Here is a 26,122-nt window from a genome sequence, read left to right on the forward strand (position 1 = left end):
CTACTCCTCTCACTGGCTAACTGCTCCTATAGTGTCTACTCCCCTCACTGGCTAACTGCTCCTATAGTGTCTACTCCTCTCACTGGATAACTGCTCCTATAGTCTCTACTCCTCTCACTGGCTAACTGCTCCTATAGTGTCTACTCCTCTCACTGGCTAACTGCTCCTATAGTCTCTACTCCTCTCACTAGCTAACTGCTCCTATAGTCTCTTCTCCTCTCACTGGCTAACTGCTCCTATAGTCTCTTCTCCTATCACTAGCTAACTGCTCCTATAGTCTCTACTCCTCTCACTGGCTAACTGCTCCTATAGTCTCTACTCCTCTCACTAGCTAACTGCTCCTATAGTCTCTACTCCTCTCACTGGCTAACTGCTCCTATAGTCTCTACTCCTCTCACTAGCTAACTGCTCCTATAGTCTCTACTCCTCTCACTGGCTAACTGCTCCTATAGTCTCTACTACTTCTACTGGCTAACTGCTCCTATAGTCTTCACTCCTCTACTCCTCTCACTGGCTAACTGCTCCTATAGTCACTACTACTTCCACTGGATAACTGCTCCTATAGTCTTCACTCCTCTACTCCTCTCACTGGCTAACTGCTCCTATAGTCTTCACTCCTCTACTCCCCTCACTGGCTAACTGCTCCTATAGTCTTCACTCCTCTACTCCCCTCACTGGCTAACTGCTCCTATAGTCTTCACTCCTCTACTCCCCTCACTGGCTAACTGCTCCTATAGTCTTCACTCCTCTACTCCCCTCACTGGCTAACTGCTCCTATAGTCTTCACTCCTCTACTCCCCTCACTGGCTAACCGCTCCTGCTGCTCTGAATATGCAGGGTGTTTAAGCAGGATTGTACCTCTTGTAGCAGCACAGCCTGAGAGCAGCACTGGGAGTCGTAAAGAACCGACAGGGAGGAGACGCTGAATAGCAATGAATGAGTAAGAGCAGTGGTGGGACCACTCTGAATTTTAGTGTGTGTGTGTATGCGTGTGTGTCTGTGTATGTGTGTACATTATGTGTGTATGCATGTGTCTGTCTGTCTATGTGTGTGTGTATCTGTCTGTGTGTGTACTGTATATATATGCAAACGTGTGTGTATGTAGTGTGTGTGTGTGTCTGTATGCGTGAGTGTCTGTGTATGTGTGTGTACATTATGTGTGTATGCATGTGTCTCTCTGTCTATGTGTGTGTGTGTGTGTCTTGTCTTCTGTATATATATGCAAGTGTGTGTGTATGCGTCTATGTGTGTGTTTGTGTGTGTACAGTATGTGAGTGTGTGAACATTATGTGTGTATGCATGTGTCTGTGTGTGTTTGTCTCTGTGTGTGTGTCTTCTGTATATATATTAGGGATGTCCCCGACTAAGGATTTGGATAGTCGACTATGATTGGCCAAAATTTGCTGTCAGTCGACTATTAGTCGACTTAAATATATATATATATATTTTTTTTATTTCCATTTGGGCTGTGGGGGTGCTTAATGTCTGAAGGAATCGACTGAAGGCTTCTTGTCCTCTGCAAAAGCATGCAATTGGTCCACTGATGGATACATCTTGATATTTGTCTAGTCTAGTGTGTTCATTAGATGGGTGAAATCCTCTTTCAGTGCCTCTGTGCCTGTTTTCGTAGGCAGTTAGCCTCTGGTATGCGTGCGATTAGCGTTAGCCACGCTTCTAGGCCTCTTTTCTTTTGGAAAGAATGATAAAAAAAAAGAATTATTATAAAAATATATATATATATTTTTTGTATTCGACTAAGAGGTTGGCAGTCGACTACGGCTCCTTTCGACCGATTAGTCGACTAATCGACTAATATGGGTCAGCCCTAATATATATCATATATATCATTAATTACATGTAAATGTAAAAATATATGCAAGTGTGTGTGTGTGTGTGTGTGTGTGTGTGTGTGTGTGTGTGTGTGTGTGTGTGTGTGTGTGCGTGTGTGTGTGCGCGCCTATACAGTACGTGTGAACTGGTGTGATGTGAATTATAACGTGTCCTCTTCACCGCTGGCCCTGAGTGTTTGAAAATTCACTGCAAATCCCCATTTTTGCAGACAAAGCACAAAATGCCATCCGAGAAGAAAATGAGTTTCCATCCGAAAGCTTTGTCTCATTCTCCAGATTACATTCCTCTTCATCTTTTGGTTCGACGACAGACCACTAAGTTATCCAGCCGCGCCCTGCCACACCGATGACCGTGGCCCAATTTACAACCTCATATATAATGCAGCTTTCATACCCCATAAGCAATTTACTCCCATTCAGAATTTGGTCTCGGAGTCGCTATTACGTGCAGAACCTGCCGTATTTCGTTGTGTGGAGCGAGGCGTCTCCGTTTCAAATGCGTACATCCAAAGTTAGGCTGGGGAATCCAATTATTCCTCACTTTGGGGATTCTGTCTGAGGCTGAGCACAAAGTCTTGTGGTGTGATCTCAAGACACACGCACGCACACACACACACACACACACACACACACACACACACACACACACACACACACACACACACACACACACACACACACACACACACACACACACACACACACACACACACACACACACACACACACACACACACACACACACACACACACACACACACACACACACACACTTCGATATGCGATACTCAGTGCTTTTATTCAGTGCTTTTATTCATTCTTTTTATCCTCATGCCACAAAGCCAACGTTGTGTAGCTCGCAGCCTGTGTGCTAACTAACGATGCTTTTGTTAAACGGCCAACGGTTGGTTTATTCAAACCATCTCGGCGTCGCGCTCTAAGACCTGCGGATAATGGCACAGAAATGGCATAGAATACATTGATATGATTCATCTCTCAGAGGTCTTTTCCGTGTCAGAAAAATCACTCCCCCCCTCCCCCTCCCCTCTATCTGTAATCTATATTAATGTAATCTCACTGTAAACTATAAAAATAGCTCTCATCAAGGGCATTTTCACAACAAATGAATTCTCGTTTTTTTTTACTCTCAGCCTTGATCTTTAAGTTATTGCATTTTCTTTTTCAGTACCACTTGTATTTACCATGGGAGTTGTAAAAGTTTGTCGGTAGCCTGAGGACACCGGCCCAAAATAACAGAATTTACAGGCAACATTTAACTGCCAACATGGACGCCGACTTGATTTGGACCCTATAAAATAGTTAGCTTGTCACTTGCTCTCTTCCCAATGTGCTTTATGAACACATGAAAAAAAACATCCATAAAATAACAGCAGTTTAATCACAAAAAAGGTGCCAGGCGTTTCTCTGGTATAATCCAGACCTCCGTTCTTCACATGAGTCAGCGATTTAGCTAGTTTTTCTCTAACTCGGCTCAACTCTACCGCACCTCCTCTCTCCTTCCCTCCTGTCATCCCGTCCTCCTTCACATCTCACAAACGTCCGCTAACGGACGCAAGTACGCCATCATAAAGCCCTTCTTCATCTTCATCGCTCTCCGCGCCGCATTTGCATTTTGCACACTGGTCTGATGCCAGCGGATCCATATTGATATGACTCATGTCTGTTAATGAGATGAGAGAGAGAGAGAGAGAGAGAGAGAGAGAGAGAGAGAGAGAGAGAGAGGTTATCTCTAGTGATTCTGCTGGTTGTCTATCCAACATGTATAATACCTTTATGCTTATTCAATAATAATACAGACTATGTCTTCCATACACAAATGACAGAAGTAGGCATGGGCTCGAGTAATTGTTTAGGGACATCTATTTTTAGAACACATCTTAAAACGCATGGCAGCAGCAATAATGCAATGATGAGATATTGTGCATGCATTGCGACACACACACGCACACTCACACACACACACACACACACACACACACACACACACACACACACACACACACACACACACACACACACACACACACACACACACACACACACACACACACACACACACACACACACACACACACACACACACACACACACACACACACACACACACACACACACACACACACACACTCACTCAAAAGCTGCCAATTTTATTATGTCTCGCTCAGCAATATACCCGATGCTTAATGTGTATTGTCAGTCAAAACAGTCAGTTACAGTGTGTAATATTCACCTTACCTTTACACACATTACCTCCACTCTGTCTGCAACAGGTCTCTCCGCTTATGGAATGGCGTGTCTGTATCAATAGTCTATGAACGCTATACGCAAAGTGGACGACATGTTTTTGGCACAATTTGGAAATGCACGAACATGAACCGCTGTTTTTATCTAATCAAATCAAATAAAATGTATTTGTAAGGCCCGACAACACACGTTAATGTCCCCATGGGCCGGACACGTCTTCTTTAAACAAGTCAAGAAGAAACATCACAATAAATCAAGAACAAAACAAAACACCATGAAGTCCAAAAACATTTAAATAAATAAAATAAATGAATGCAACACTCCCAGACATAGCTACCCAACGCGAAGGTAAGGAAAAACTCACTAAAACATAGCAATAGGAAAAAATGGTAGTTAGGTAGTTTGTTATGTTTTTTGGTTAGTTAAGTTAGTTTGTTAGTTTGGGTTAGTTTTAACGTTAGTTTAGGTTCGTTTTAATGTTAGTTTTAACGTTAGCTAATGAGCGGGCGAGTATCGTGAGATGAGATCGGATAGAGCGGTGCAAGCCCATTTAAAATTTTGTAGGTGAGGAGTAGCACTTTAAAGTCAGATCTGGCTTGAATAGGAAGGAGGATAGAACTTGTGTGATCTGATAACATTTTCTAGTTCTAGTTAGTATCCGTGCAGCCGCATTTTGCACGAGTTGAAGATGTTTGATGCTTGAATTAGGTAGGCCTGAAAAAGTGCATTACAGTAGTCTAGACGTGATGAGACAAATGCATGAATTAGGGTTTCAGCATCAGCCAGAGTTAAAATGGGGTGAATTTTTGCGATATTACGAAGATGGAAGAAGGGAACTTTCTTTAAGGCAATATGTGCTTTAAATGAGAGGGAGGAATCGAAAATGACTCTTGAAATGAACGCTTTTTTATGGTGGAGCTCTGAGATACATGACAAGTATCAAAGTTGAGGGAGACGTCCTCAAACAGGCCTCTGTGGTTTGGGGGGCCAACGACTAACGTCTCAGTTTTATCTGCGTTGAGGAGTATAGAGTTTTGCGACATCCACTTTTTAATGGCAAGCAGGCAAGCCTCGAGATTTTGTAATTGGGAGGAATCGTTTGGCTTAATAGGTATGTATAATTGGGTGTCATCAGCGTAAAATTTGAGTTAATGCCAAATTTGCGTATAACATTGCAGATGGGTAGCATGTAAATCGAAAAATAGCAAAGGGCCCAGAACAGAGCCTTGTGGGACACCACATTGCGCTGGGAGGGTCTCAAATGTTAAATCATTATAGACCATGCAGTGTGTTCTATCAGTTAAATACACTTAAACCAAGCGAGTGCGTGACCCTGAATGCCAACATGATTCTCGAGCCGACTCAGAAGAATTGAATGATCGACAGTGTCAAAGGCTGCACTGAGATCATGCAATAAGAGCACAGAAGTTAGGTTTGAGTCAAGAGAGAGCAGTAAGTCATTTGTGAATTTGGTAAGTGCCATTTCGGTGGAGTGTAAGGCTCTAAAGCCAGATTGAAAATATTCATTAAGATTATTATTTGATAGATGGTCAGTAAGTTCTAATATTTTGGATAGGAACGGAAGATTGGAGATAGGTCTGTAGTTTTTCAAGATTAGAGGGTAGAGGTTCGGTTTTTTAAGTAGTGGTTTAATGACGGCTGATTTAAAGGCCAAGGGCACCATCCCAGTAGACAAAGAGGTGTTGAGCTCTTTGCGGGGTGAGCTCTGTATCCAGGCTGGTTTCGGTGCCGGGCGAGCTCTGTATCCAGGTTGGTTTCTGTGCGGGGCAAGCTCTGTATCCAGGCTGGTTTCTGTGCGGGGCAAGCTCTGTATCCAGGCTGGTTTCGGTCCTAGTCGGCTCGTCTGACGCGGAGGAAAAGAGAAATGACTCACTACTTCAGCTGCAGCAATCTGCTTCCCTTCCGTTAGAGGAGAAGTGAATGAGTGGCCCTCAGACTGAGACAAAAAAATTACTCTCATCTGTGACTGATTGGACCTGTTGCTGCTTTGCCCATCTCCCCTACACTCACTGTCCCCCCCCCACCACGCCCCACCACCCCCCGCCACGTCCCCCCTCTCGCCTCCATCACGGCAAATTGGAATTCAAACGAGCCACACTGGCAGCGCAACAAATGCATCCTGCCGGATAATTTTGAGGCACTTTGAAACAGACTGTAAGGGAGGAAATGTAAATTTCCCCATTACATCTTTTATTGGGAACATATATATTTCCGCCCTGCCCCGGCTTCTCGTGTGAACGCTCAGTCGCATTTGTGCTCCTCTTGTCTTCCCATTCCCGGTCCCTATAAGCGGCTGATGAATTGTATCAGTCGCGGCAGGGCGGTGCCCGGTCCCGGAGCCCAGAGAGATGAAGACCACTCTCTACAGTAGATGTATGTGTCTGGTTTGGTCTGTGGCCACGGTATCACTTCACAACTCAGCAGAGTAATTTTTGTTCCTCTTTAGTGCACAGTACATTTCGCTGAGTAAATTTTACTCAAACTGAGTAAAATTTTACTCACTTGGGCTCAAATGGACTCAGTTTGAGTAAAATTTACTCTGCGAAATTTACTGTGTGGTAGTGTATTTTATTTTTTGTCTCCTGTAATGAAGGGTATATTTATTATTTTATTCTTACCGTATAAATAAACTCAGTAGTATTCATTTATATATTTTATAACCAGTTTAATCACCTGTACATTGTATTATTACTATTGCACTTTACATTTGCCCTCTGGTTGGATGCCAAACTTATTTTGGTTGTACTGTACTTGTGCTGTATGATGACAATACATACACAATACATACAAATTGAATGTAATGTGATCTAATAAACCAAATCAAATTGTATCAAATTTGATCTAATCTAATCTAATAAATCAAATGTAATGTAATGTAATAGAATAGAATAGACATCATTGTCAATATACGATGTCATATAACGAGATTAGGGACTCGAACTTAAGGTGCTGGTTCACACAAGTAATAAAAAAGAAACATAATATCACAATAATATACAAATAAAAAAGAAACAATGTCACAATACTATACAATACAGAATACAACAATACAACAATACAACAATACAACAATCACAGTGTCAGGCAGTAGTGGTGGTCTATATATTGCAGTGTGGGAGGAGGGGGAGAGGGGGTGGTACTGTTAGGGCATATCAGAGTTCAAGGTGGTGACGGCTCTGGGGAGAAAACCGTCTCTTGAGTCTATTGGTTGGTATAATGTAATATACTTTAATATAATCTAATTTCACTCTGTCCCACAGTTTCACAAACCCTGAATGACATCATCGACATTCTATGGCAGTCATGTTATGGTGTAGCAGACACATTACCATTCAAGAACGTATATTTGAATGGGGTTGTCTTTCACATCAACTCAAGCACTATGATGATCGTGTAAAAGCAGGCGTTGCTATTCTCATGTCAACACCCAGAAAGCAGACAGATGGCCGGGAGGTTATTGAGTTCATTTCAGTAAATGTTTATTTCAGCGGCTGTGATACGTAGCTTGTGTTTCGTAAAACAGCAGGGAACTTTGGTTTTGCTGACTTGTTGTACAGAACTTGTAAGTCACTTTGGATAAAAGCGTTAGCTAAATTACTAAATGTAAATGTAATTGGTTGTGTTACACTGTTATCTTCATTGTCTGTCGTGAAGGGTTTCAACTACTTCCATCTCTAACGGAAGAAATTGTCGTATTCTCGTCCAATTAAACTGCACCAGGCATGGTCATGGTCAAGGTCATGGTCATGGTCAAGGTCAGATGTATTTATATAGCACATTTAAAAACAACAGAGATTGACCAAAGTGCTGCACAATACAAAGTACAAAAATACTGCAAAAACAATACTAATACAAAATACAATACAAGATACAATTTACACAAACAGAAACAGTGCCGCAAACAGTACGACACATATAACAATAAAAATACAATATAAAATGCACAGTCAGAATAGAAACACGGATGTAAGGCTCAATGAAAAGCCAGTGAGTAGAGGTGAGTCTTTAACAAAGACTTAAACATCGCTAGGGCTGGGGGCAGATCTAACATGTAAAGGTGAACTTGGGGGCAGATCTAACATGTAAAGGTGAACTTGGGGGCAGATCTAACATGTAAAGGTGAACTGTTCCACAGCTTGGGGGCAGATCTAACATGTAAAGGTGAACTTGGGGGCAGATCTAACATGTAAAGGTGAACTGTTCCACAGCTTGGGGGCAGATCTAACATGTAAAGGTGAACTGTTCCACAGCTTGGGGGGACGATCTAACATGTAAAGGTGAGCTGTTCCACAGCTTGGGGGGCAGATCTAACATGTAAAGGTGAACTGTTCCACAGCTTGGGGGGCAGATCTAACATGTAAAGGTGAACTGTTCCACAGCTTGGGGGGCAGATCTAACATGTAAAGGTGAGCTGTTCCACAGCATGGGGGGCAGATCTAACATGTAAAGGTGAACTGTTCCACAGCTTGGGGGGCAGATCTAACATGTAAAGGTGAACTGTTCCACAGCTTGGGGGCAGGTCTAACATGTAAAGTGAGCTGTTCCACAGCTTGGGGGGCAGATCTAACATCATGTAAAGGTGAACTGTTCCACAGCTTGGGGGGCAGATCTAACATCATGTAAAGGTGAACTGTTCCACAGCTTGGGGGCAGCCACTCCAAAGCTTCGGTCACCTTGAGCCTATAATTGTGGAACGTCCAGAAGCAACCGATCTGACGACCTCAGTGCTCTAGCTGGTGTGTGTGAACTATAGGTACTGAGGGGCCGAACCATTTGAAATCTTAAATACAAACATCAGGATCTTATAATTAATCCTGAACCTGACAGGGAGCCAGGTATGGGGGAAAACTAATTATAATGCTCTTATTTGTGATTCATAACCAAATTCAATTAAATTGTCTGCATCTGCTTCCACTCCACCCATATGTGCTGAGCTGCACACAATGGCATAAATAGGAATGACTACTGTATCATCAATAACTGCTGTTGTTATGATTTATGAACCCATGTGTAGAGACCTCTTGTGAAATACGGTGCCATTTATTGTCGCTATTTCTATGGGACCACATTACTACAGTATGGGTACGTATTTGATTGATACTCTAATCCCAATTTCAGTGTGTTGTGTGTCAATGGTGACCACAGTAATAGGTGGGTATATAAATATATAGGTGCTGTTAGTGGTATTTTGTTGTTAAAATAAGTATATGTGCATGTTAAAATAATGAAATAACGTCACTGATATACTAACATGGGTCTCCCAGTCCCTCCGCTCTGCATGCAGTAAACACAAAATACATTTTCTGGTATCCCGTTCCCACTTTATCCAATCAGGAGAGAGAACTCCACACTGCAAACTAGTAAACTAGTTTTAAGCAATATTAGGTGCTTGAAACAAGTCAGATAATATGCCAGTGCAGTAAGTGAATCTGGCTTGGCAAGAAAAATATATCTAGGGTTCTCTCTCCTGAGTGGATACCAGGAAATGTATTTTCTGTTTACTGCAGACTGGAGGGACTGGGAGACCCACGTTACTGACCAAACGGAGCAGCGGTCTGGCCACCAGGAGCAGCGGTCTGGCCACCAGGAGCAGCGGTCTGGCCACCAGGAGCAGCGGGCTGGCCACCAGGAGCAGCGGTCTGGCCACCAGGAGCAGCGGTCTGGCCACCAGGAGCAGCGGGCTGGCCACCAGGAGCAGCGGTCTGGCCACCAGGAGCAGCGGGCTGGCCACCAGGAGCAGCGGTCTGGCCACCAGGAGCAGCGGTCTGGCCACCAGGAGCAGCGGTCTGGCCACCAGGAGCAGCGGGCTGGCCACCAGGAGCAGCGGTCTGGCCACCAGGAGCAGCGGGCTGGCCACCAGGAGCAGCGGTCTGGCCACCAGGAGCAGCGGGAGCAGCGGGCTGGCCACCAGGAGCAGCGGGCTGGCCACCAGGAGCAGCGGGAGCAGCGGGCTGGCCACCAGGAGCAGCGGGCTGGCCACCAGGAGCAGCGGGAGCAGCGGGCTGGCCACCAGGAGCAGCGGGCTGGCCACCAGGAGCAGCGGGAGCAGCGGGCTGGCCACCAGGAGCAGCGGGAGCAGCGGGCTGGCCACCAGGAGCAGCGGGAGCAGCGGGCTGGCCACCAGGACCAGCGGGCTGGCCACCGGGAGCAGCGGTCTGGCCACCGGGAGCAGCGGTCTGGCCACCGGGAGCAGCGGTCTGGCCACCGGGAGCAGCGGTCTGGCCACCAGGAGCAGCGGTCTGGCCACCAGGAGCAGCGGAGAGATCCTGCTGGGCTGGTCACTCTGTGGGCTGGTGGAGATTAGATTAGATTAGATTGTAATTTATTGTCATTATACATCACACACACTGTCTGGATACAGATACAGATAATTGTGTTGGTTGAACAGATACAGATACAGATAAAGATAATGACGTCTCTGCACACTCCTAGTATTTAGTCTATAGTACAACGGAAATACGTTTTGGCATCCAACCAGAGTGCAAATGTAACAGTAAAGTGCAATAGTAATATATAATGTACAGGTGATTAAACTGGGTATAAGATATACAAATTAGTACTACTGAGTAATAGTGCTAATCAGATGTACGTACTGTATAGAGTCAGCAGCATAACTAGTAAGAGTAGCTATGGGATATGTACAGATATAGATATAGTATCTACAGATATGTAAAAAGGATTATACGCAGGATTATCCCCTGCTAACTGGTCCAAGCGACCAATATATTGTACAGTAAACCTGAAGTTCTCTCTTACTCTCTGTCTGTCTCCCTCCCCTTCCCTCTGTATGCATCTCTCTCTATCACATCCCTTCTCTCCTTCTGTGTGTCCCCTCTCATCTTATCCCACCTGAAGAACTGTGTGTGTGTGTGTGTGTGTGTGTGTGTGTGTGTGTGTGTGTGTGTGTGTGTGTGTGTGTGTGTGTGTGCCTCTGTAGCCTCCCTCTGCCGATCTCCCTCTGTATGCATTTCTCTCTTTCTCTCCCCCTCTCTCTTCCCATCTGTGTGTGTGTGTGTGTACCTCTCCGCTCTCCGTCTCTCCCTCCTGTTCTCCCATCTGGGGGAAGAGAGAATCTAAAGCTGCAGTTATAGACTTTGTGGTGATCGTCTGTCTGTAGTCGACTACATTATTCTGTTCCTATGGTTATGGACTTTACTACAGTTGTTTTGGACTTTTCAACATACATTGGATGTTGTGCTGATGGGCTACAGCTACAGGCACACGTGACATGAGGCATTTGAAGTGACAGGGGAAATCATTAATGACAATAATTATACGGTATATGTTTCAGTAGCCTACTGGTACAGCATGCAGTATATGATCATGCTTTTCATAGCTTGCAAATAGAGTATTAGTAGCCTGATGTCAGTTTGGTTTGAGGAAGGGTGTGTTTAATGTGATGTGATTCTTTCAACAAATATGTTTAGTCAATGTGGCTTCTGAGTTGGTAACAGATGGGATTCAGCGTTGTGTAAATAAGATTGAAAGTCCACGGCTTCTCAGCTCATGTGCAGATTTATTCTGGTGATCTGGTTTTTGATTGATTGATTGAAAAGTGTACCCTCATTGTATACAAAGCCAGATACAAACTAATCCCAGGCAACATTCAAAAATGGTTCAGAGACAGGGAAGGAGAATATAACTTAAGAGGGAGAGGGAATCTTAAACAACCAATGGTACACACTACGCTGAAAAGCATGTGCATATCTGTGTGTGGAGTGAAGTTGTGGAATAATTTACCTGAATACATCAAACTGAGTAAACATATGGCACAATTTAAAAAGCAGCAAAAATAAAATACACATTAGAGAAATACAGAAATGAGTAATGAGGATAAACAAAGTTATGTTATATTGTGTTATGTAGTGCTGTACTGTATTCACTGCTGTCAAGTGAATCAAGTTTTTTTTCTTTTCGTACTATAAGTAAAAGTATATTCTATATTGTAATATACTAAATTATGTTATATCTAGTCAAATTAATGGAAGAACAAATGTAAATGTAAGGGGGTAGGGATCAATAAGCTTAGCTTCCCTCTACTCCTTTTTTGGACATGTCTGCTAACTAAATGCATTGCTCTTGACTTTTTGTTTATACTTCCTTAATTTTAATGTTTTTTTATTTAAGAAAATAAACTTTTTCATTCATTCATTCATATCATATTCTACCATTTCCTTGTAGCTTACATGTAACATTATTCATATCATATTCTACCAGATACTTGTTATACAGTAGATGTCATACTGTATTCAACTATATTTATTATTATATATAATATTCATTTATAAATGAATGCTCACAAAATGTAATTAGAGAACAGGACTTTTAACATGACCTACCGCTTGTAGAGCAAAAACAGACTTGGAGGAGGAACGGGCAAATTCCCAACCAATAGAAAGATATACCTCAGCAGATTCATACAGTGGCAAGTGGAGACACAACTAACCCTGTTAACAAGTACCACTGGTCTGAGTATCCATCCATTATGCTTATAAGTGGTGGCGTTTTAGGGCTGGTGTGTGTGTATGTGCATGGAGTATCCGCAGACAAGGTTGTGGTGGGCCGGTCTGGGTCAAAAGGTCATGGACAGTCTGTGTATAACAATATTACTGTAGACCCAATTTCTCATTCAATCTCTATGTATGTGTATAGTGCATGTCTGCAATGTGCTGTGATAGGCACAGATATTCTATGTTATATATATATATACAGAGTTGTAGTATGGGGCGACAGTGGCTCGGGAGGTAGAGCAGTCGTCTGACAATCCGGAGGTTCCCGGTTTGATTCCCGCTCCCGAGTCAGTGTGTGAATGTGTGAGTGAATGGGTCAAATGTGAGTAACAAATTGTAAAGTGCTTTGGATAAAAGCGCTATATAAAAAAGCAGCCATAGTATAATAAATAAATAAAGACAGGATATGTTCAGATACAGAGAGAGAGAGAGAGACTGTGTATGAATCCCCACGACCACCAGAGACACAGCTGTCATCATTTATAGTTATTCTGATTAGTGTGAATCATTTTGTTTCAGGGTTCAGAAGAGGCCCCAAAGGTTTTTTTAGTTCTCCTTCTAGTGACTGTTTGATGTAATAAAGTTATTATGTTTTGCCCCTAATTTAGGAAATAATACTATTGCACTTGACTGTTACATTTGCACTCTGGTTGGATGCCAAACGTGTTTTCATTGTGCTGTACTTGAATTGAATCTAATCTAATCTGTTGCAATGACCAGGACTCGTCATACCCCACCGGCTTCCCACCCGCGAACACTGCCAATTACGGACGTAGCCGACGACTGACCGAGCCGGTAGGTAGGTACCGCTACCGGGAATTGAACCCTGGGTCTTCGCTGTGGTCGGCGAGAGCGCTTAGACCTCTGCACCACCCAGCCGCTCCATTAAATTCCATTTTAAGATGAATAATTTTGCAGCGTGCGGGATGACTGGAGTGAGCAGATGGAGGAGTTCATGTTTTAGTCACAGCGCTGGACCTTCTGAACTCCCTTTGGAAGCGAGCTGAAGTTTGACACATAATCTGATGTCGCCCGTAGTGGCTGAGGATAACCTTGTAGCCGGGGCTGCAGACGGCCCCTCAATTAGTGCTGACTGCAGGAGTCAGGACAGACAGCAGGGCCAGTAAACACAAGAGAAAACCTTGATGAGAGAGAGGGGGGGGGGGGGGGGGGGGGGGGGATCAAACGAGCGTAACGTAACGTTATAATTAAAATCATAACTGGCCAGCGGGTTATTCAGTGCAATGCCCCTACACTCTCACTGTCGGGAAGCATTTGAACAGTTGTGTGTCTCTCTAAATTAAAGGGATATCACACAGTAACATTGTAAATTGGAATGGAAACACTGTCTGTAGGCCCTATATTATGTAATCTGCATGCGTCTTTAGTGGACCTAATGTAGGTCCAGGGTAGGGCTGAGCCCAAATGTTCCAAGGTTCGGACCTTCGTTCGTTATGTTGGCACTTGAATCTTAATGAATGGGTTCGAACATCCGCTTTAATTTTTTTTTTTTGCTTTTTATATAATTATTTATTTTACACAAAAAATATATATCAGAATGTGATATATATCAGAATATCACAGTACTATGTTGTGTTTACAATAATTCAAAAGTCATGCATGAACACACAGACACAACACAGTCAACGAGTCGGGTGAGGAGGGGTCACCGTCATACATCAGGAAATGTATCACAATGCTATGCACGTTAGTTGCGCTATGCAGGTTTAGCTTGCTAACGTTAAGATAGCAGGAGCCGTCTGCCAACAAAGATGCTATTTCTACAAATGCATTCACAAAATGGATTACCATCCAAACGTTATTGAAGACTCCTGTGACCAGTAAGTAGATACTACTACTTTTATTAACAATTTTTTACCGCAGCAATATGCGCATATGTACGCTGCGTTATATGTGTAAATGTAGTATACGCTATGTTATATGTAGTTATATGTAGTTTTCACATACAGAGCTGTCCACAGCCAAGCCGGTCCCTGATGTCTTCTGATCGGGGCCTCCTGGTGGTGAACCAGGCTAAAGACTAAGGGGGACCAGGCTTTTAAAGCAGTGGCCCTAAGGCTCTGGAATGAGCTCCCCCAGGTCTCGAGAGCCTCCCCCTCTGTGGACTCTTTCAAGGGGCAGTTGAAAACCCACCCAGGGGCCCCGTTCCATGTACCGGGATAACCGAGTTAGCCGGATAACTTTAGCTGGATAACTGGGTTAGCCTGACTTTCCGATTTCATGTACCTGGATTTCCCAAATCACCATGACAACATATCCAAAAGTTTGAGCCTGCTCGAAAGCAGAGTTCAAGTTCAAGTTAGCCTGAACTATCGCCACGCCCCCGCAAAGAAGTGACAGCCCGTTTCCTGAAACTATTCCCACAGTCTACGATCTGCATTATACCATTCTGAATTACGTTTTTGTGCTCCATTCTTCCAGAGGGGGCTTTTGAAATGTAAAATAGACCCAAAATGCTGATATTAAATTCACTTTGTCCTAAATAATGCACGTTATATATACCGTGGCGACGGTGGCGCTCGCTCGTGCGATGTACACATGATGTGGTTATTTTAATTGTAACTGGGATTAAGATGTCTGATGAGATGCGCTGTTTGACGGATTTGAGAAATTGAATGAGCCGTTGACGTCACATTAATGAATGAGGATAAAGAGATAAACTTCATTCAAAACAACGGATATTCTAAACACGGGTCTCTCGTTCATTAATGTATAAACAATGAATTTATCCCATCTGGCCCAGTGGCCCAGCGGTAGTGCTCATGCCTGCCAATTCAGCGACCGGGGTTCAAATCCCCGTGTTTCCAATATGATTTTTTTGAATATAATATTAATGATTATACGCCAAAGTAGCCTGGTTTTAAGTTAAAATATTATAAATCTACATGCATTGAGGATGTCATTCTTTATATAGCTCTCAACGTGCACCAAATTGAATTATTCCTATATTGCAAAAAGAAGGAAAAGACTAGGGCCTTGAACCCCGGTCGTCCGTGTGAAAGTCAAAAGAAGAACCCGTTACACCACAGAGAAGATAAGTAAAAGATTGACTATACATCAATCAATGGGTAAGAGAGCCGTATCGTAATTCTGTATAACAGTTAACTAATAATTTTCGCTAGCAAGATCTCATTTGATTATTCAATCCAGCAGGCAAGTTTAAAGAAATATAATCTGATTGATTGAGGTAATGAGGGACTTAGAATTAGCCTATAGATAACGCATTTAACTTGTTGGCGAGGCGATTGAGCCTATTGCAATCTGTCAATAAAGTCTTAAATCAATTAATCAATCAATGCCGTTGAGAATCAGGGTCTCTGCCATCGATACGTGCTGGCTTTCCACCTAAAACGGGAGCGCGCATCTAGCCTGACTTGAGCCTGACTCTCAAGTCTGGCTTGAGTTAACGAGACTGAATCCTCCTTTGTGAAACAGGAAAATCCCGGCTTTGAACATCGGGTTAACTGAAGCTGGATAATGGACATGTTGATCGACTTAGTTGAACCACGTACATGGAACGGGGCCCATTCAGGTTGGTGTTTGGCCACGTACACACGTGATCTGGTGATTTAGTTTCTTCTGTTTTTGTCCGTGCATGTCTTTATATTGTATGTTTTTATGAATTCCCCTATTCTTTCTTTTGTTTTTAAACTTGCGAAGCACTCTGTGTATTTGTGCTGGGAAGGGCGCCATACAAATAAAGTCTTACTTACTTACTTACTTACTTACTTACTTACTTACTTACTTACTTACTTACTTACTTACTTACTTACTTACTTACTTACTTACTTACTTACTTACTTACTTACATTCAAGTACAGAAAGACACTGATAATCACCGGAACGTTACAAGATGTTCTTGCGACGAGCCACAGTACGGACATGCATCAGCTGCTACATCTCACGTCTCCTCCCTGTGTGTCCTCGACATACGCCCACCCCGTATAATACATGTGGGACACGCACGCATGCAGAATGCAATCATGTCAGACATAACCTAATGCAAATTAGATCTAAACGACGGGAGCGTTTTAATTATGCACAACGCTGGAAGACTATACTTTAGTCACGTCGGTTGTGAACTCTATTTCATGCATGGGTGTGCGTGTGCGCACATATGCTGTCAGTAGGGCACATGCGCACTCACGTGCACACGCAGTAACGTGCATTGTGCTCCTCTGCTGCTGCGAGACAGAGAGAGAGAGAGAGAGAGAGAGAGAGAGAGAGAGAGAGAGAGAGAGAGAGAGAGAGAGAGAGAGAGAGAGAGAGAGAGAGAACGGATGAGGATTCCTCCATTCCTCTCCTCTTTATTCTCTTGTAGATTAGATTCAAATTTATTGTCATTATACAGCACAAGTACAGTACAACAAAAATAAGTTTGGCATCCAACCAGAGTGCAAATGTAACAGTAAAGTGCAACAGCAATATATAATTGTGACAGAGTGGGTCTGTCACTGACGCCGGGGCAGCACACACGCACACATACACACAACATTCACTCATCATATACATTCATACATAATCAAACATGCATACATATCCATTAATCTAAGCATACATGCATTTATACATACATTCATATATCCATTCATACATATATGTATTTATTGTGTTGTGTTGTGTATATATATTTATTTATTGGGTTGTGTATATGTATTTATTTATTGGGTTATGAGGGTATTGGTATTGGAGGTTGTTTTTATATAATATGTGTAGGAAACGGCAATCCATTTGATGTGTAGCACCTGTTTAGTCTTGTTTAATTAATTATGTGTGGCACCTGTGGAGGGGGAGGAGTGCAGGTGTCATGAGGGCTGCGTGCCCAAGGTTCTGGGTTCTTGCCCTGCACCAGTTGCAACGTAGGTGACTGAGGGAATTGCCGTATGTGTCTGTTAGTCTGTTTGTCTCGGAGGTGGTGCTTCACCAGATAACGGTTGCAAAATGGGTAACTAGGGAAGCGCCACCCAGTAAGTGTTTTGTCTATCAGATTAAGTTATTGTGGAACGCATCTGATAGACTGCAGAGGTAGTATAGTTTAGTTATTTATTTAGTTTATGTCACTTGTTATGTAATGTCACCTCTGCACCGTGGATGGCCGGCAATAAACACCCACCAACAACACCTGTGATTCCGACTACGCCATCATTGTTGTGAGTTTGGAGGAGTTCGAGAGAGGACCCCGTCACAATAATGTACATGTGATTAAACTGGGTATAAGATATATTAATTAGTACTACTGAGTAATAGTGCTAATCAGATGTATGTACAGTTGTAGTATTAATATGTACAGTGATACAGGTATAAAGTCACTATGGTAGTAATTAAGTCATACTGGCCAGCAGCGTAACTGGTAAGATTAGGTAAGGTATATGTGTAACGGTTGTGACAATGTCACCTCAAACTTTGATGCCCCGAGGAAGTTTCGAACACGGGTCTCCCACACCGCGGGCAACAACACAGACCGCTATACCAAGAGGTGAATTCACTACTTTGCAACGTGTCTATCCGTCTTCTGAGGATGAGAGTGAGTTTAACCCATAGCACCGCTACTCACCCCAGCCCTACGTGACTGTGCTTCACGGTACCATCCGTTACACTCACCCTCCTTAAACTCACTCCACTCCACCCAAGGCATCCGGGTCACCTTATACTTCGATGCCCCGAGGGAGTTTCAAACCCGGGTCTCCCACACCCCGGGCAACAACACAGACCGCTATACCAAGAGGTGAACTCACTTCTTTGTACCGTGTCTATGCGTCTTTTGAGGATGTGAGAGTGAGTTTAACCCATAGCACCGCTACTCACCCCAGCCCTTCGTGACTGTGTTTCACGATACCATCCGTTACACTCACCCTCCTTAAACTCACTCCACTCAACCCAAGGCATCCGGGTCACGGCACCATTGTAACGGTTGTGACAACGGCACCTCAAACTTCGATGCCCCGAGGGATTTTCGAACACGGGTCTCCCACACCGCAGGCAACAACACAGACCGCTATACCAAGAGGTGAACTCACTACTTTGTAACGTGTCTATCCGTCTTCTGAGGATGAGAGTGAGTTTAACCCATAGCACCGCTACTCACCCCAGCCCTTCGTGACTGCGCTTCACGGTACCATCCTTTACATATGTACAGAAATATATATACTATCTATCTACAGATGATATAGTATCTAAGGATTATATGCAGTTATGGACAGACTACTATTCTCCCTGTGTACACCAACAGCTGCGTCTCTCTGCACCCCTCAGTCAAACTCCTGAAGTTTGCGGACGACACCACCCTGGTGGGTCTCATATCCAGGGGGAACGAGTCCGCCTACAGGAGGGAGATCGAGAGGCTGCTGAGCTGGTGCAGCTGCAACAACCTGGACCAGTAGCGGCCGGTGTGAACTACATTTGGGTGGGCGCGGGTGGGGGGGGTGAAGGGGGGCAAGCGGACAGCTCACAGCTGACCAAGTGGACAGCTGACGACATAACGTTACCAATGTTAAGTCGAGTTACTACACTAGTACACGTACAGTATGATCAATGCAATAATGAACACATATATATATATCTTGTCATTTTAAACAAGTTACCATTCATTCATTCATCCATTATGTGTCCAATTAACAACAACAGAGAGAGAGCGAGAGAGAGAGAGAGAGAGAGAGAGAGAGAGAGAGAGAGAGAGAGAGAGAGAGTGAGATAGAGAGAGAGAGCGAGAGAGAGAGAGAGACTGCATTTATTAACTCACTGTTTAGTTGAAACGTGGTCCAGGAGGGCTTGTCCACTGTCCCACAGTCCCAGACTGTTGATGTATATCCACTGTCCAGTGCTAACAAGTAGCTTCTTATAACACAACAGTACTGTGATGATGAGCTGTGTCTTTGCCCATTTCCGTGTCGAACAGCCTGCAAACTACCTGTCGTTCTATCGCCCTGCTCTAAGACAAACTCTAACCTTAACCAACTTTGAAAGAGTGCCTAAGCTTAACCGTCGAAAGAACTTGCCGACAAACTCTAACCTTAACCAACTTCGAAGAGTAACTATACAGCTGCAAAGTGTAAACTACCTGGCGTTCTATCGCCCTGCTCTAAGTCAAACCGAGAAATGCGGCTACGGAAAAGTACCGGCGTCGCCGCGTCGGCCAATCAGAGAGCGTCTCCGAGAAATGCGGCTACGGAAAATACTGGCATCGGCCAATCAGAGAGCGTCTCCGAGAAATGCGGCTACAGAAAGTATAGACGCTGCTTGCTTAGATGATAATAGATCGCTTTAAAATGCGCCCGGCTTCCATCATAATACATCATATTTCAACGCACAGCGCGTTACGCACTGATTGGATGCGACAGATACAGCGATGAAACCAGTGCACGCCCACTGTAAGCGCTATTGCGTCTAGCCCGAGAGAAATGCGGCTACGGCTAGCCCGAGAGAAATGCGGCTACGGAAAGTATTCTCTATCAGACAGTCACTTCCTGTTAATGAAAACAATTATTTATATTTGATATATTAACGTTATATTGTGCATTGGAAACACAAACATACTTAAAATGAGTAAATATTATTCATTTTAAACATGTTTATTTTATTTATAGGGCTCTAAAAAAAAAAAAAAAAAAAAAAAAATCTTCTTCTTCTCTCTTTTAACCAGGGAGGGCGGCGCTCTAGCGCCCCTATTGACCAGCCGCCACTGACCTGGACCTCAATGCCCAGAAAACAGTGGACTTCAGGCGGAAGGCAACCCCCCCACCCGATCATTCTGGGAGGCACCCCGGTGGCCTCTGTGGAGTCCTGCCGCTTCCTCGGCATGACACTCTCCCGGGACCTGGAATGGGAGCTGAACACCATCGCTCTCAATAAAAAGGCCCGGAAGAGGATGTTCTTCCTACGTCAGCTGAGGAAGTGCAGGCTGCCGAGGACTATGATGGTCCAGTTCTACACCGCCATCATCCAGTCCATCCTCACCCTCTCCATCATCACCTGGTTCCCTCCAGCCACGGTCAGGGTCAAGGCCAAGCTGCAGCGGGTGATACGATCAGCGGAGAGGGTGATCGGCTGCCCCCTTCCCTCCCTCGAGTCCTTACATTCCACCAGGGCGAGGAAGATCATGGCAGACCCCGCCCACCCGGGTCACGGCCTCTTCATTATGCTCCCCCACGGCAGGCGGCTACGGCTGCCCAAGACATTAAAGTCCTGCCATAGACTCAGCTTCTTCCCCTCAGCAGCTCGCCTGGTAAATGAGTCAGGTGTCCCCCTGCTCCCCCCCCTCCCCCCCTCTATGGCGAGCTGCTAGGGCTGGACCTCTGGACTTGAACTGTGCTGCACTGTATCCATGTCCCCTACCACTGCACTTTACTGTCTTATTGTTGTCTCACTGTTCTGTCCTGTTTTGCACTTATTTATTTATCATTATTATTATTATGTTGTTCCTATTTGTGAAAAAATCATCAAAGTCAAATCACGTTCCATTTGTACCTGTACAACATGGAGAATAAAGTAATCTGAATCTGAATCTGAGACAGATGTGGATAGATATATAAGGTAAGAAATAATAAATATATGTATACGGTACAGCATTAATGTACATGCATGTTTAACTGTGGATTGTGTGTTTCTTGTATGATGGTATGGATTGTTGTTTTGTGTAGATTGGGTTGTACGCCGACCATTAAGTAAATACTTGTTTAGTTTAGAAATAAGGGGCAGGTAACTATAAGATGTATTCTTCTTCCTGCTCCTTTTGTCCATGGAATGATATTTATGATTGTGTAATGAAGAAACTCTGATTGTATTGATTCCATGTGGCAAATAAAAATTCTGAACTGAACTGAACTGAATGCTATCATACAGAATTATATGGGTTATTATGCAGGTGTACAAGTGGGTATATACTGTAGAAGGATTATAATGCACTATTCAGACAGATATGTATGTATATATATATTATATATATATGGAGTAAATATAAATGTATATATACATTTACATTTACTCCACGGTATATACAGCACTATTGTACATGTTATCATACGGACGTATATGGGTAGACTATGTAGGAGGTAGGTAGTTTTGAATATTATGATTACAGTGTATAGGGCAGTTGTAGACTGTGAAAGCAGTATAGGTATAATAAATTGAGTATAGGAGTTCAGAGTTCGTACAGTATGGGTTTTGTGAAGAGGCCCCCCCCCCCCGAACCCAACCCCCACCCACCCACCACAACCTCTTCCTCCCCCTCACTTGTCAAGGCGGCCTGATGCGGGTTCAGCCTCCAAGCAGTGACCCTTGGTAGGGTCGAGGCATGGTCAACAACATAATGAGAGAGCAAATTATGACAGGGAAGACAGAAGGGGCCAGCCAGAGGAAGAGGAGCCAGCTAGATGAAGAGGAGCCAGAGGGGAAGGGGGAGGAGCGCGAGAAGGGAGGACGAGAGAGAGAGAAGATGAAGGGGGAGAGGGGGCGGGCGAGAGAGAGGGGAGAACAACCTGTGCAGAATGTTTGCACCTCATGGCTGAGTTGTTTGTCTTGCTCCTGGTAACAAAGCTCTGGAGAATCAGAGTGACATCGTTAGAGTCTGCTGCCTCCCTCCCTCCCTCCTTTCTGCGCTCCCCCCCCCCCCCCCCCTCTCTCTCTCTGCCTGCCTGTCTCTCCCCCACCCTCCCTCCTTTCTGCCCTCTCTCTCTCCCTCTCTCTCTCTCTCTCCCTCTCTCCCTCTCTCTCTCTCTCTCTCTCTCTCTCTCTCTCTCTCAATTCAATTCTTTTTTACTTGGAATTGTCTGTGTTGTGAAGGATCAGATTAAACCGAATATATATATTTATTTATGGATATATATTTAATAGTATTTGTATATCGCTTGATATCCCTTGTATATTCCTTGTACATATACACTGAATATCCCTTTAGTCTACTAACAGCCCATAATAGTTTCATTCTCTCATTGGACAAGAACTTGGCGCCAGCAGCCAAGCCCCTTGGTTCAAGTTCAATCGTGCCGACGAACATGTCGTTACTAGCCCGGTTCCGCGTAGGAATACGTCTGGCGAAATACGAATGGTACTATTTGTTCACAGCGCATATATATATGGCGCAAGTAAAGTAGAACTTTCTTTTAGTCCCTTAGCCCTTAGTTCTTTACCCTCCAACCTAGTGGCAAGACGTTAAGCCTCACCCACGATACACGTGTGGTGCAGTATGGTCAACTTGGCCTCAGAATGGCATTGAGACATCGTGTGGATTAATAGTTGAATTGTCATAGTTTGGCACTATACCGTCGAGTGGGACGTATTTCTATTAAGTTAATAATAGTCTATTATGTATGGTGCATCGTTCGGTTAGAGTTATAAAGTGAGCAGTACCCCCATCGTTTCCTCGCGTTATCTAGAGTCTTAACCAGGCTGGGCAGACCACGTGTGGTGCTTTCATCCGAGGAGTTCTGGGCTAGGACGAGTGGACCTGCACATTGGATTACCTTACCCGGACGACGGCGAGCCCTACACGGCTTGGATTATCTACTTGCTTTGGGTGCTTTGATTTATGCCATGGATAACAGCCAACACTGGTGAGTGTTGGAACTACCCCCCGAGAGGAGTCCAGGTGAGACGGCGCTCTACCCCGAGTGAGGTCGCCTCACGTCTCTTCGTTGTGGACCGGCAGCTACCGTCTACAAGAGGGCCCAACTGTATTCATCTGTGGACCAAGGTTCTGTGGGCACCGTGTTCAGCACTCTGAATTCTCCCAAGAAATCGTTGGCCAGATGGGATATCGCCGGCGGCTCTCCTAACCCCCCCCCCCTACTGACTTACAACCAGCAGGACCCCCCTTTAGTATATCCAGCTATAATCATTAAGTACCATCGCTATAGTTCCCTAAAGAACCAGGTTGTATATTTGCTTCCTGCGTAACCAGAGATTGGACATTCAATGTTGATTTGCCTACGAATACTCATTTGCCTTACAAGTGCATTCAAATCATAAATGTCATTAAGTGAACGTTGTATATACCCTTTGCTATATATTAAATATTCGATTTATACATTTGTGTGGACTTGGTTTCATGGTGGGAAAGTGTTCATCATATCTATATCATGTACTGTGTGGCCAGTAGTTAAAGTACATAAAGCGGTAGTGGTTTAATGATACCATACTTATCAATACAGTCAGGGAATTGTACCCCTCAGTTACAATTGGTCCTTCGAGCCGGAGGGTAACTAGTGTAATATTAATATAGTGTTATTAATATTGAAATGGCCTATGATGAACACTCCACGAAACGGTCCTCCTAACGTAGAACGCCCGCGGCGCAGACGACAGCCACCTCAGTACTTAGAGGATTACGCTGTCAGTCAATTACCTAGCCTTCGACAAACGGTAAATGCGGTAAAAGTAGAAAGTAAAATTATGTCTGACCTTAACGACCAGGTTACCCCGACCACAGAGGCCCTAGTGGGTTCTAATGTAACTGACCAAGCTCACGGTGGGGACCAGGAGGGAGCTGACATGCCTTTACCCCCCGCCAATACCGAAGAAGTAGTCCCCGACCAGCCCCGGGAGGAAGACAACCCTACAGAGAGAGAACTCTGCACGGAACAAGATGAGGAGAGCGCCGAGGAGATAGAGCTCCAGGACTCCCCAACGAGTACAGCCAGGAGCGGCTCACCTCTACAACCGTCTTCCCCCAGCGAAGCGGAGAGGATGCTATCACAGGCGTTCCTCGTCAGCCTGACAGCCTCTACCGAACGCGATCGACTCCAGGGTGAACGCGATCGACTTCAGGGTGAACGCGATCGACTCCAGACACAGCAACGGAGCGAAGAAGAGCGCATACGCCTGGAGATGAGACGCCTTCAGACGGAAGAGAATATGGCAAGAGACCGAGCAGACACCCAGCGCGCCGCTGACGGTGCCCAAAGAGAGGCAGAGCGCGCCCTCGCTCTCATCCAGCGCGAAACAGAGCGCGACATCGCTTTCATCAAGCGCGAAGCCGAGCGCAACAGACTACAAGCGCAGCTAATGGAGCAGCTGATCACCAAGGCAACACCCTCTCCCTCCGCCAGGGGTTCAAGGAACTCGTCGAGACAACAGTCAAGGGCAGCATCCCCTAACCGAGCAAGCGACCCTGAACTTGACCAACAGACCAAGCCTATACCCCCCGCAGACCCCCTTCCCCGACCGGTCCAAGCGAGACCCAGCTACAAGGAAGGAGCGGCATACACTGCGGAGAAGCTAAATAAACGACTACAGGATCTAGAGGACCTGATAGAAGAAGAAGAGGGAGAGGAGGAGAACCAAGCCCGACGACAGCACAGTACTCCACCGGACCAGGAGGTCCAGTACAGCCCAGGCTATACCCCCGCGGCGCTGCGCTACAGACCCCCGACTCTATTCACGGGTGAGCATGACGCACGACCAGCCCCGAGGAATAGCACCTGGACCAGCGGGCCATGGTACCCTGCCGGTACCAGCCCACAGAGAGGCGCAAGAGGAGACTCGCCTAGGAGGCCTCTCCCCCAACGCTCGCCGATGTATCAGCCATCCACGGCGTCATACATTGGCACACCGACGTTTCCAGACTTCACCTATGAGAATCGAGCACAGTACACGGAGCTCCGGATGTGCTTAGAGACAATGATGGTGGATGTCGCTGATGAACGCCACAAGTATGCAATATTACTGAAGCACCTGAAAGTACCCCGAGCGCACAATATAGCGCTAGCCTATGCCACCTCTACGACCCCATACACCGCGGCTCTAGCAGCGCTGGACCAGAGATATGGACGTATATGGGATTACGTAATCCAAGAGATAAGGCATATTGATCGCCTACCCCCAGCAACAGACAATCGCTCATTAGACGACCTGTCTATAAAAGTGCAGTCCCTGGTAGGGATGCTGGGAGCGCAACGAGAAAAGGGTATGCACGAGCTATACGCCAACTCTAACGTCGAGAGGATTTTAGAGAAGCTGCCACCCGCCAGACAAGAGCGCTTTAGGCGGCAGAGAGACCACCGTGATCCTAACGGTCCCGAACCATCCCTCCTCGATCTAGCCGACTTCCTGGCGAGAGAAGTCAGCAGCTTACGACTGGATACGTTCGTGCGGAGCACACCAAGCTCCAGAGAGGGACCCACGAGAATAAACGATGGAAGAAGATCGGTGACTGTCATGCACCAATCAGAATCAGTACCGAGCAGTAAGAACCACAGTACCCCCTCGAGAAAAGAGAAGTGGAAGATGGTGTGCCCGTACTGCGAGAAGGAACACTGGCTGTCACAATGTGACCTGTTCACAAAGATGAATGCAGAAGAAGTGAGTCAATGGATAAAGTCCAACAGGCGCTGTTACCGATGTGCGCGCAGTCACATGGCAGCCGAGTGCCGCCTAAAGAAGAGGTGCAGTCGGTGTGACGGAGCCCACCTAGATGTCCTACACGACAGTAACAGAAGAAAGCCTGCACCTGCACCATCGAGC

Source organism: Notolepis coatsorum (genome assembly GCF_963971535.1).
Source record: "Notolepis coatsorum genome assembly, chromosome: 14".
In the NCBI taxonomy this organism is placed as follows: domain Eukaryota; kingdom Metazoa; phylum Chordata; class Actinopteri; order Aulopiformes; family Paralepididae; genus Notolepis; species Notolepis coatsorum.